Source organism: Thamnophis elegans, chromosome 17, assembly GCF_009769535.1.
Source record: "Thamnophis elegans isolate rThaEle1 chromosome 17, rThaEle1.pri, whole genome shotgun sequence".
NCBI lineage: Eukaryota > Metazoa > Chordata > Lepidosauria > Squamata > Colubridae > Thamnophis > Thamnophis elegans.
This window is the reverse complement of record NC_045557.1, coordinates 15,168,299-15,180,887: the sequence shown is the minus strand read 5'-3', so window position 1 is coordinate 15,180,887 and position 12,589 is coordinate 15,168,299.

The window sequence follows — 12,589 nt, the reverse complement described above, 5'->3', positions numbered from 1 at the left end:
CCATCCCTCATCTAACTCATGTATGAAGATGTTGAGGAGTATTGGACCTAAGACAGAACTTTGGGGTACCTCATTGTAAGCTTCCCTCCATGTAAAAGTACTTCCGTTAAGGGCTACACGTTGACTGTGTTTATCAGGCAGTTACAAATCCATCTGGTGGTGATGCTGTCCATCCCACATCGTTCTCTCTTATCAAGAAGTAGGTTGTGGTCTACTTTATCAAATGCCTTCCTGAAGTCCAAGTAGTACCAAGTATACACCTGTTGTGTGTCTGCTTTGATTTGATTTGATTTATTCAGTTTGTATGCCGCCCTATTCCCGAGAGACTCAGGGTGGCTAACAATCAAAAAAGGAAGGGGGTACAAAATAAAAAAAAAATAATAAGAAGACATACACATTTTAAAAACAACAACAGTCATACCCTTTGAATGGGGCTGAAAAATTCAGCAGCCCCAGGCCTGCCGGAACAGCCAGGTCTTAACTGCTTTGCAGAAAGCCGGAAGGGAGGTGAGGGTCCGGATCTCAATGGGGAGATCGTTCCAGAGGGCTGGAGCAACCACAGAGAAGGCCCTCCCCCGTGGAGTTGCCAGTCGACATTGGCCGGCAGATGGAATCCGGAGGAGGCCTAATCTGTGGGATCTAATAGGTCTATGGGGGGTAATTGGCAGGAGGCGGTCTCTCAAGTACCCAGGTCCAATACCATGTAGGGCTTTAAAAGTAACGACTAGCACCTTGAAGCACGTCCGGAGACCAACGGGCAGCCAGTGCAGCTCGCGGAGGAATGCTTTGGCATTCTCCATTTGTGAGTCGAGGCTCGTCTGTGGTTCCAACAGCATCTCCTGAGGGGAGGGAATCCCACCGCTTCACCTCACAGGATTCGCCCAGGAGCCGGCTCTTTGGACCTTTCCTTTTCAGCTGCCTTCTCAGCTTCCACCACAGCTTGGGAAGGAGAGTAGATGGTCTCGACATAAATCACCGAGCTATCACCTATGGGTTTCTTCTCTTCCTCCATCTTCCCTGAGTCTTCCCACTGCCCGGTTTCAGGTCGGCACTGCGGCTCAGGACCCCGGGCAGCACCCCAAAGTTGGGGGTAGCTGGTAAAGTATGTCAGGGTCCCAAAACACCCCCAACGAAAGATTCCTTCCGTCCACATCCGTCCAGGTGCCGGGACAAAAGCGACCTTGACTTTCTGAGAAAGAAAGTTATTATGGCAACACATCATCCAACTCTGTATAATCCCCCCTCCCATTTCCCCACAGAAGAAAGTGTGGCAGGCCTGAAATCCAAAAATGAAAAGATGGCTTCCAGGTCTGAAACCTTTCTTAATAGCAGTAACTCTGAGAGGGATCTTGGAGTCTTAGTGCCCCCCCCCCAGTAAAATAGGAGCCAATCGTCTGCAGTGGACCTGTGCAAGAGAGGTGCTTTCCAAGGACCTGTTTTTTGGGGGGGATTAATAAACATCTGTAGAACTCTTACCATACATGTGTGTTGGGGGGGGCAGGGAGCGAGGCAGCAGAGGCAGGCTGGTTGCAATAGTTTTTTCCTTCACTTCTAAATATCTGTTGAAGTCTGTCTCTGTCTTGTTTGGTCGCAGTGCGAAACCAGACTGTTATTGAGGTACAAATGAGAGAATTTTACTTGAGAGACCGCCTGCTGCCAATTACCTCCAACAGACCGATTAGATCCCACAGATTAGGCCTCCTCCAAATTCCATCCGCTGGCCAATGCCGATTGGCTACCACCCGGAGGAGGGCCTTCTCTGTGGCTGCTCCGGCCCTCTGGAACGAACTCCCCATGGAGATTCGGACCCTCACCACCCTCCAGGCCTTCCGCAAAGCCCTTAAAACCTGGCTGTTCTGACAGGCCTGGGGCTGATGAGTTCCTGTCCCCACTCGAATGGTGTGGCTGTTGATTGTTTTTAAAATTGTGGTGTTATGTTGTCCGTTGTCTTTTTTTTCTTTCCGTTTGTACCCCCCCCCCCCCCGATTTGGTTGTGAGCCGCCCTGAGTCCCTCTGGGAAAAGGGCGGCATAAAAATACAATAAAATCGAATCGAAATGGAATCGAATCAATTATGCCTCTATAAAACGGGGTGAGCAGATCCTTGGGCAGTCTGAGCTTTCTGAATCGACTCAGGAAGAACATTCATTGTTGTGCCTTTCTAATGATGGCTGTGATGCTTTCACCCTCACTCCCGAATATTAAATAGGGAAGCAAATGTGGAGCTGGGATGGGGTTCTTTGGGGCCAGGCAAGGCAGAAGTGAAAGCAGTTACAGAGAAGCAAGATGGACCCTCCCACTAGCCAAATTGGCAATCGACTTCCTTGGGTTGCCCATGGAAGCACCCTTGTCCCAAAGAACGTTCTTAAAAGCCACCGAGGAAGACTATAGTCATCTAGAAGTGCAGGGCAGGAGGAAGACTCATACCAGGAGGCATCCGTCAATGAGGTCTATTTGCCAATGGAATTAAACCAAAATATTTCCTCCTCCGCCTGCAGGGAATAAGCCAATTAGCTTTAGGAGACAGAAGGAGCCAGGAGGCAGAGGTGGGGTGGGGGCAAAAAGAGAGGCCTGTAGCATGGCATTCTAACCACTGCACCACCACAATCTCCCGCAGGGCAGGAGAAGCGAGAAAAGAGAAGGGAAGGGTTGGTTTCCCCAGAGATCATCCATACCTTTTCTCAATTTTATCATGAGAATGAGCCCTGCGGAGCCTGGAAGGAGAAGTCTTCCCATTATGCTAAGGAACACCTTGGCCCAGTGAGGCAGCCCAGAGAGGTTATCGGTCTGTCCTGAAAACAGAGCAGGGGCCCTTGTTAATCCTTTCAGGAGGCCCCAAAGAAATAAATATATATAGCACTTAAATGGTTTACAGAGTCAGCCTCTTGCCCCCAACAATCTGGCCCCTCATTTTACCCACCTTGGAAGGGCGGAAGGCTGAGTCAACCTTGAACCTGGTGAGATTTGAACTGTCAAATTGCAGGTAGTCAGCAGGCAGCAGAAGGAACCTGCAGTACTGCACTCTGACCACTGCACCACTGTGGAGAACCACCAGCGCCTGGCTGCATTGCTGCAGAAGAGCCACCAGCCCCAGGCAGAGGACAGAAACTGGAACCCAACCAAGAGCCTCTCCAGCAACCAGAGAAGGCGTCACCAGGGTGGACCAAGCTGTGCTCACAAGTGAGGGGCCCTTAGTGCTCCCTGAGTTGGGTTGTTTTCTTGCAGGCATTCCTTTACCAAACTAAGTAACAAAATCAGTGCACTGCTGATGTTACCTAGTTTGGGTAATGAAACATTTGCAAGAAAACCACAAAACTCAGGGAGCAACTATAAGAAAAGAAAAAAAAAGAAAAAGGGAATAAAACGAACAAATAAAAAGGAAACACAACTCATCATTCACAACCCCACCTAACCCTTCCATCCTCCATACACCCCATCTACCCCCTCCAACTTTCCTTTCTCCCTCTAACACTCCCCTCCTACTTCCCTTTCCCCTCAAACCTTCCTTCTCCCCTTACTCCTTACATACTCCTTAATAATAATAATAATAATAAAAAGAACCACCGTATATAAATACATTCTTGTTCTTATTAAAACTATATTAACACCCCCCCACCCCACCCCCCACAAATCCCCATCCCTAATCCTCCCGGCTTCCCAGGGCCCACACCTGGCACTACCTTCTGTCTAAAATATCTTGTATACATATGGATTAAAAAATAATATATCAAAAGAAAAAAAAAAAGAAAAGCAGAGAAAGAAAAAAAAAAGAAAGAAAAGAGAAAAGAGAAAAAAGAAAAAAAGAAACCACTCTTCGTGTTGATCTCAGCCCCCCATCTTTATCTATGCTTAAATAGTATAAATCATTCTATCTATATTTTATTCTCATCTCTTACTTCTTTGCTATTTACCCCGACCTTCTGTAGGCTCTCCCGTTCCCTTCCTAAACCTCATGATCCCTTCCAATAAGATTTAAGCAACGTGGTTCATGCCATATATTCAAATATAACTTTACAGACAAGTAATCAAACTTTCCCTTCTAGTAAAATTTAAACAACGTAAGTGATCTTTCTTTACCCCTTTTTCAAACAGTAATTCAAAATAATCTAACCAGATTTCCCCTTCTTAGTAAAGTTAAGCAGCGTAGATCAGATATTACTTTACACAGGAATCAATTTCTATCTTAAGATAATTCCAACCGACTTCCCCTTCTAATAGAATTTAAATAACTTAGTTCATTCCACATGTATTTTACCCTCATCCCCCACTTGTCTGATATTTACCACTATCAAATTTATACTACCATTTGTTTAAAATATAACTCAGAGCGATTTGTAGCATAAATCATTCCACATATTCCAATAATACTTTCAGCAAGAATCAGTTAACCTTCTATTTTAAGGTAGTCGCTTCTAACAAAGTTTAAACAACATAAATCATTCCGCATTCTTTTTACAGTTATCTTAAAATAATCCCAAGCGGCTTCTTATTCTAATAAGCTTTAAACAACATAAATTTTGCCCTCTTCCCTTGCTTGTCTGGTATTTACCTCAAATAACGTAGTTCATTCCACATGCATTTTACCCTCATCTCTTGCTTGTCTAATATTTACCACTATCAAATTTATACTAGCGTTTATTTGAAATGTAACTCAAAACTATTACAACCAACTTTCCCTTCAAATAAAAGTTAAATAGCATGGATCATATTCAAATAATACTTTCAGCAGGAGTCAGTTAACCTTCTATTTTAAAATAGTCCCATCTAACAAAGTTTAAACAACATAAATCATTCCGCATTCTTTTAACCACTATCAAATTTATGCTAACGTTACTTTAGAATCTAGCTCAAAGTAGTTTCACCCAGCTTTCCCTTCTGATAAAAATTAGTCCACTTTTTCTACCGGAGAGAGGTCTCAAACCCCCATTCAGTCCTCAACTTTAGGAAGTCTTTGAAGTATCTAAATTCTCGATCTGCGTTCTTCTGCTTCTCCGAGGGAGGAGGGGCTACCCCCTCCATCTTGCAGCCGCATGGCCAGCCGTTTGCTTTCTCCTTCCGCTTGTCTCTCCTCTCTTCCAAGCGCGTCAGGAAGTCCCGCCTTCAGAATCCTACAATAGAAATCTTGAGCCTCTGAAACAGAATTAAGACGAAATCTTTGATTCTCAAATGTAACCGTGATGCCGGCAGGGGCCTCCCATCTGTATCGAATCTGTTGACTCCTAAGCTCTTTAGTTAAAAAGGTGTAGTCCCTTCTTGCTTTCAACATCTGGGAAGGTATATTTTTGAAGACAATCACGTCCTGGTCATCAACTCGGAGACTGTTATTATGAAACTTTTGCACAATCGCGTTTCTAGATTCTTTGGTAGAGAAATGTATAATTATATCCCTCGGGAGCTGTCGCTGTTCCGCTGTCAATGAGTTCTGGCGATAGATTTTCCGAATCTGCCAATCAAAGTTAAGTCCCGGGCTTCCCAGCGCATGGCTGAAGGCTTCAGCAAAGGTCTGTTTCAAATTCTCTTGCTCCTTTTCACGGAATCCTCTGACTCTTATTGAAAATGCCTTCCTATCAAAATTTAGCATCATAAGCTGTTCTTCGTTATTTCTAATTTTTTCTTGTAAAATTTGAATATTGGTAGTCAAATCAAAATTAGCCTTCTCCAGACTTTCCAATTTGTTATCTATTTCAGCAGAGTAATCCGACAGGGCAGACACGGCTGCAAACGTATTCGCCTTCATTTGATTAACTTTAGATTTTAGATCATCATAAAGTTGCAATACAAATTCCTTAAGTTCTTGCTTAAAGGCATCAAAAATTTTAAAGAGATATTCCTGTGTTAAAACTTCTCCAGTAGAGGGCGTAGGAGACAAAGGCTGTATTTCCAAAAAAGATTCTTTAAATTCTTTAGACACATTTGTAGCAAGACGCTTCTTTGATCTGGGTGCCATAATAAATAAACAAGTAAGCAGCGCTTCGCTCCCCTCTATTTCCAAAGAAAAAGAGTTTATTTTGTTAAGGAGTGGTCTGCAGGAAGATAAGCCCGGCTAAGTACATCCAGTAATCATCCACGGAGAGAAATCGCCATTTTGAAGTCTATTTAAACAAAGAAGTCTTTAAGACGAATGGTGCTGGTATTTAAGATAGTAATAAAAGCATAAATCTCACAGGGGTGGTACCCTCCCGTATCAAATCTAGCTTGAAAAAAACTTTGTTTTGTCCTGGGGGGGGCTAGCCTGTCTGGGGCTGCCAAAAAAAAAAAAAGGCAGCTGAGAAGAACTGGCCGGAGATAAAAGCTCCGCTTCGGCTGGATCTAATCTCTTCCACAGCCAAAAAAAAGACAGCGAGACACACACATCCTGGTGATTTCTTTTCTTATAGTAAATACCCTGTATATAAATGATTGCAAATGGAATGTGAAAATTGAATAAAATATTTTATACAGAAAACTCAGGGAGCAACGAGGACCCATCATTTGAACCCTGAGCTATAAATGTCCTCCTTTATTAGCGTGCCTCCAGTTGCTTCTGCTGACACTCAGAGGACCAGCTGAAGCTCCTGAATGGTCTACAAAGGCTGATCCAACTTAAGGCAGTTCAGCATCTGTGACTTGGTAGGGAAAAGCCAACTGTGAGATGCAGCTGCCCCAAGGCCAAAATTATCTTCTGGTGTATTAATGGGGCCCCAGACCCTGTTTAGGGTCCAATTCTGGGCACACCAATTCCAAAAGGAAAACAACCAATTGGAGCAAGTTGTGAGGAAGCCAAGATGGTGAAGGCTCAAGAAACAAAGCTCTGGAGGACCTGAGTATTTATGGAAAAGATGACCAAGAGGAGCTATGAGAGCAACCTTCCAATATCTGAAGAGCTGAAGAAAAACTGTGGACTTATTCTCTGTTGCCCAAGGTGAGGAAGAGAACAGATGGGCCAGACCTACAAGGAAGAAGATTAAAGGTGGACCTTAGAAGGAACTACCTGACTGGACAAACTGTGTGTCAGTGGAACAGACTGTCACAGGAAGCCCTCCATTAGAGATCTTCACACAGAACATGGACCTCTGTTGAGAATACTTTAAACAGCTCCTACACGGATCAGGAGGCTAGAATAGGTCAGTAGTTCTCAAACCTGGCAACTTTGAGGTGTGAGGACACACACTGGGGAATTCTGGGGGTTGAAGACCAAAGTTGCCAATGTTGAGAACCACTGATTAGATGATTTGAACCCAAAGATTCCATGAAGGGCCTTCCTTACTCCGTTGTGTACTTAAAACAACTTCCTCACAAGCAAACTGCAATTGTTTTTGTCTGGTGAACATAGTTCCTGACATGTTGGCTCTCTGTTTTGACTGATGTAGCATGTGCTTGAAGGCCCCTCCCAGCAGCAATGTGTTGTGTTACATGTTTTCTGTGTGCCAGATGAGGAAGGATGATGGACTCTCTTCTGCAGAAAGGAAGTCTCCTCTTGACAAAATGCTTTGTGGTTGCACAAAGAGGAAGAAGTTTTACTCCATGGGAAAGGCCCAGTGTTGGGCCTGGGTGACCACTAACTGGTAGCCCAACTCTATAGTAAAGCTCAGGATCTGACAGCAAGGCCTGTCTCACCACAACTCCCACCTGCAAATTCAGGACTTGTCCATGGTTGTACACCTGTGTGTTGGGATGCACAATTCTACTTCAAAAGAGATGAATCTCAGTCCCTGAGTCCAGTTCTCTTCTGACCCACGGGAGCACGCATTGGTCTGACCTCTTGTAATCCCTTCCTCTCCAATCCCTCCACTCTGCGATGGGGAAGAGAAAAATTGATTGATTGATTGATTTTATTATATTTATATGCTGCCCTTTTCCCCCGAAGGGGACTCAGGGCGGCTCACAATTCAAATCAGGGAAGGGGGGTACAGACAAAAAATTAAAAAATGAAACATAACAATGCATAATTTAAAAACACACAACAGTCATACCATTCGAGACGGGGGCAACAGCTGTTTAGCCCCAGGCCTGTCGGAACAGCCAGGTTTTAAGGGCTTTGCGGAAGGCCTGGAGGGTGGTGAGGGTTCGAATCTCCATGGGGAGTTCATTCCAGAGGGTCGGAGCAGCCACAGAGAAGGCAATGAGTCAGGCACAGGAGAGACTGGCTAAAGAAATGACTTTTTCCCTCTTTTCCCCCCTCTCCTTGCTTGGTGGAGCAATCTCTACAGTCTGGGGGTGGGTGGGAGGGAGAGACCCCCCCAAAATGATTTCAATATAGGTAATCTCTCTGTGTATCAGCAAAAATGAAACAGAACAGTAACAACAACAGGGAACACACTGAGGTATTTGTGTAGTGTGCTTGGGGATGCTAGAACTGCCACATGAATCTATCTATCTATCTATCTATCTATCTATCTATCTATCTATCTATCTATCTATCTATCTATCTATCTATCTATCTATTTAATTAATTATCATTTAATTAATTAAATTAAATAAATGCTGTGTATTTTGTGCCTGCCTGGTCTCTTGTAATCCCTTCCTCTGCCATTTCCTCTGCTGTGCAAGGGATCAGGGAAAGGAAAATTCAGATCAGGCACAATCCAGTGCATACTACGTATAATCGTAATCATTCATGAAGGGCACTGAGAAGTAATTGATGTTTTCTCTTTTGTTGTGGATTGTCTGGTTTTGTGTTGCTTGGCCTGGCTCTCCTGGATTCGGTCAGCAGGAGTGCCGAAGGGTGATTGTTCCCTTTCCTTGGTCTTTTTGGGCCTTGTGGGCAGAGGATGGTCCCTCTGCCCTGTTGGCTAACAGGACCTGAGATCTTTTTCTATCCCATCACAGAAATGCAAATCCTCAGCTGTGCCAAAGCTCCTGGCATGGAAGATGGTGGGCAGGGTGGAACAGGGAGGAAAATGGTGGCATTCTGCGGTGATCACAAGCCATCTCTCTGGAGATCCAGACTCAAAGCACACCTGCCACTCAGTGGTGGGATTCATTTTTTTTTTTACTACTGGTTCTGTGGGCGTGGCTTGGTGGGCGTGGCTTGGTGAGCGTGGCAGGGGAAGGACACTGCAAAATCCCCATTCCCACCCCACCCCACTATCCTGCTTTCCAGCTCCGTTCTCCTGTCCAGGGCAATAGAAGAAGCTCAGCTGGGATTTCTGCTGCTTCTACGGAACCTGTCAGAACCAGCTGAATACCACCTGTGTGGCCACTCTCTTCCGGCCATCCCATCTGGGAACCCACTTGGTCTGGTCCGGCACAGCCTGTTTTCCATGAAAAGGGAAACCTGGAGGGAGCTGGGCTGGGCCTCCATTACGTCGCATAATTCCTGGCATGTTAGTTCTCTGTTTCGGCTCCTTTGTCCCGTCCTGCGGTCCAACTGTCATGCCAGGAGAGCAGGAGCTTGAAGGCAGCGTCAGATATCTCTCCCCTCCCACAGTGGCTCGCGTTACACCTGCGCCAGATGAGGAAGTACGATGGATCCCCTTCAGCAGAAAGGAAGCTTCTGCTTGGCAAATGGTCTTGTGGTTGCACAAGGAGGAAGGGGGGAATCCCATGGAAATACCCATTGTCGGGTGACCACCAGAGCACTTGCAGCCAAACTCCCACCCACAAATTCAGGACTTCTAAGAATGGGGTGCACAATTCCACTCCCAAACAGATGAATCTCAGTCCCCGAGTTGAGTGTCCTTCTGAGCCACAGGAGGAGGGACCTGACTGGCTTTGCTTGAGCCTCATCAGCTGAGCATCACACTGAAGCATTATTCAAGGCTTTTTAAGAAATTGTGCTTAATCTACAAAAGAGGAAAATTGAACAAAAGGCATTGAAACATCATGGAAAACAAACAAATGAAGTAAGAAATTAGGAAGAAGGGAGAAAAATACCTAGATAATATAAATATTTACATTGTAAACATATACAAACAGGGAAAAATCAACATATTAAACCTTGACTTTATTGAAAACTAATGGTTTATCAGTATTTTTTTCTTCTGTCAATGTGAAACCAGCCCTTTGGTTCCCTTTCTTTGGCTAGTGGTGTTGATTCAGAAGAGACTTGCCACTGTTAATCTTGCAGCAGGGCTGGGTGGCACACAATAGAACATGAAATAATAGTTGGAAGAGACCTTGGAGGTCTTCTAGTCCAACTCCCTGCTTGAGCAGGAGACCCTCTACCATTTCAGGCAGATGGTTGTCCAATCTCTTTCTGAAAGCCTCCAGGGACTGAGCACCCACAACCTCTGAGGTTAGGAGGGAGATTAAGGAGAGATTCAATCTGGAAATAAGGAGGAATTTTCTGACAGTGAAAATCAACTCATGGAACAGAAGTTGCCTTCAGAGGTTGTGGATCACTGGAAGCTTTCAAGAAGAGACTGCATAGCCATCTGTTAGAAATGGTGTAGGGTCTCCTGCTTGGTTGGAGGGTTGGACTAGATGACCTACAAGGCCCCTTCCAACTCTGATATTCTGAACTCATATGTTTTATGTAAAGGCAGAAAAAAGTCTGAGTGAGAAAAGATCCTGCAAGATGAACATCAAATCAAATCCACGACCTTTATTTGATGTTACTTTATCTTTTTTACAGCTAAAAAAGAGAAATTGTCAGCTGCCATCTTATCCTTCGCTTGTACTTTGCTTCCACAGCCTGCCATGAACAGGAGGGAGGGCGAGCGATGCGGGGAGGATGTTTTGGGGAAACTGAAAGCTGTGCTGCTTCAGGAAACTGCTTCAAGGTTACATAACTGGAGGAAGGAGGGAGACGCATACCAACCTGCCCTCAGACTGGCTGTTATGAAAGCATCTTGCATGAACTGGATTGGTCAAGGGGCAGATAAGGGGAGAGGGAGTAGAACTTAGTGATTTTGGCACACGAATCTCAGTTCTGGCTTTGCATTCCTCCATTTGAATAAAAAAAATACACCTTTCTCCAAAAAGGATCATCTTTACTTAGGTTGAAGTGAGGTTGAAGCTGTGGAAGTTCTGATAGAAATAGTACAATAATTTGTTATTGGGGAAAAAGAATAACAGAGCAATAATACACGATACCTATTTAAATTTTAAATGTTAAATATTTAATTTTTTTAGGTTTTTGCATTTTTTTTAAATTAAAGAAAAAAGGGACCCAAATAGTAACCCTCCCCCCCACCAACTTATTAATAAAAAATTAAAGCCTTCATAAAACTAATTTGTTTAAAAAAAGAATCACACAAAAAATTAAATAAATTTTAAGTCTTAACTGATTTTTAAACACAGGTTGCTGCCTTGCACACCTCCCAAATGGTCCTCTTACGTGGCAGCGGGAAAGTAATGGGATCAAACTCACTATAACAGCCAGTCGACAGTCATCCGCCAATCGCAGGTAGAAAATTGTGAATCTCACTTCTGAAGTCAATCTCTCTGGAATCAACTGCCGGACCCCAAACCCAATAATCAAGTCTCATTGCAAGACTTATTTATTTAATCCATGTGCACCTAAAGATACTTTCCCACCCTTCTCCTGCTCCTGTCTTCATGAGAGAATTATTGTCTTAATAAAAAGAAACACGTTGGTTGTGCTCCTTGAATTTTAAACGAAAGAAAAGATCCAAAGATTTCTAAATTTCACACCAACTTGGTGTCAGAACTGCCTCCTCACTATCAGTCTGCCATGAACCAGGGGAGTGGGCTGGGGGTGAGGGGGAGGCTGGGAGGGAGAGTGAAGGGCTTGGAGGGAAAGTGGAACTGGACTGTGAGAGCAGAGCAGCTCTCTGTGAGAACCCACAAAGTTTCCAAGGTCGTTTCCCTGGGAGCAGAATGCTGGCACAGAGTGATTTCCCCCAAAACATCCCTTTTAAAGTTGATTGGACAATGAGACCCAAACAATGGGAAGGGAGGGAGGGAGGAGAGTTAACTGGGGGAAATTGGCACATGAACTTTTGATTCTAGCTTTGCTCTCTTGCAATTCGCTCGACTTCTAGTAAACTATACCTTTCTCACCGAAGGATCAATTTTTACTTAGAACCCCAAGTTCAAGGCAGTTCTGATAATTAGAAATACTACTTTAAAAAAAAAAGCAAGACTGGCCTGGAACTACTAAGAACAATTGAGAATTTACTATTTTTCTGTACTTTTCACAATAATTTCAAATGGAGAAACTTTCCCCCCTTTTATTCTTTTTGCTTCATCTCTCGATGGATTATAAAGTACATCTTGAAGGAGACCTGATTTGCCTTCAAAGGGTTACATTTAAAGTTTTCTTCAACTTTAGCCATAAGGGGGTGAAACACTAACATTTTAGTATTATTTCAACATTAGCCACAAGAGGGAGGATTTTAGAAACCAAGGATATGGGATTGAACGTATTGTTAAAAGATAAACGTATGCATTTGAAGACAGAATAGGAGTTGAATGATAAACAGTTGGGGGAGCTGGATACATCTAGTCTAGGGGGGAAAGGACCAGAGAAGATAGGATAGCAGTCTTCCATATTTGAGGGGCTGCCACATAGAAGAGGGAGTCAAGCTATTCTCCAAAGCACCTGAAGGCAGAACAAGAAGCAACGGATGGAAACTAATCAAGGAGAGAAGCAACCTAGAACTAAATGTCTGTGGAGATTCTCTGTCATCCAGGTCATGGTGGCC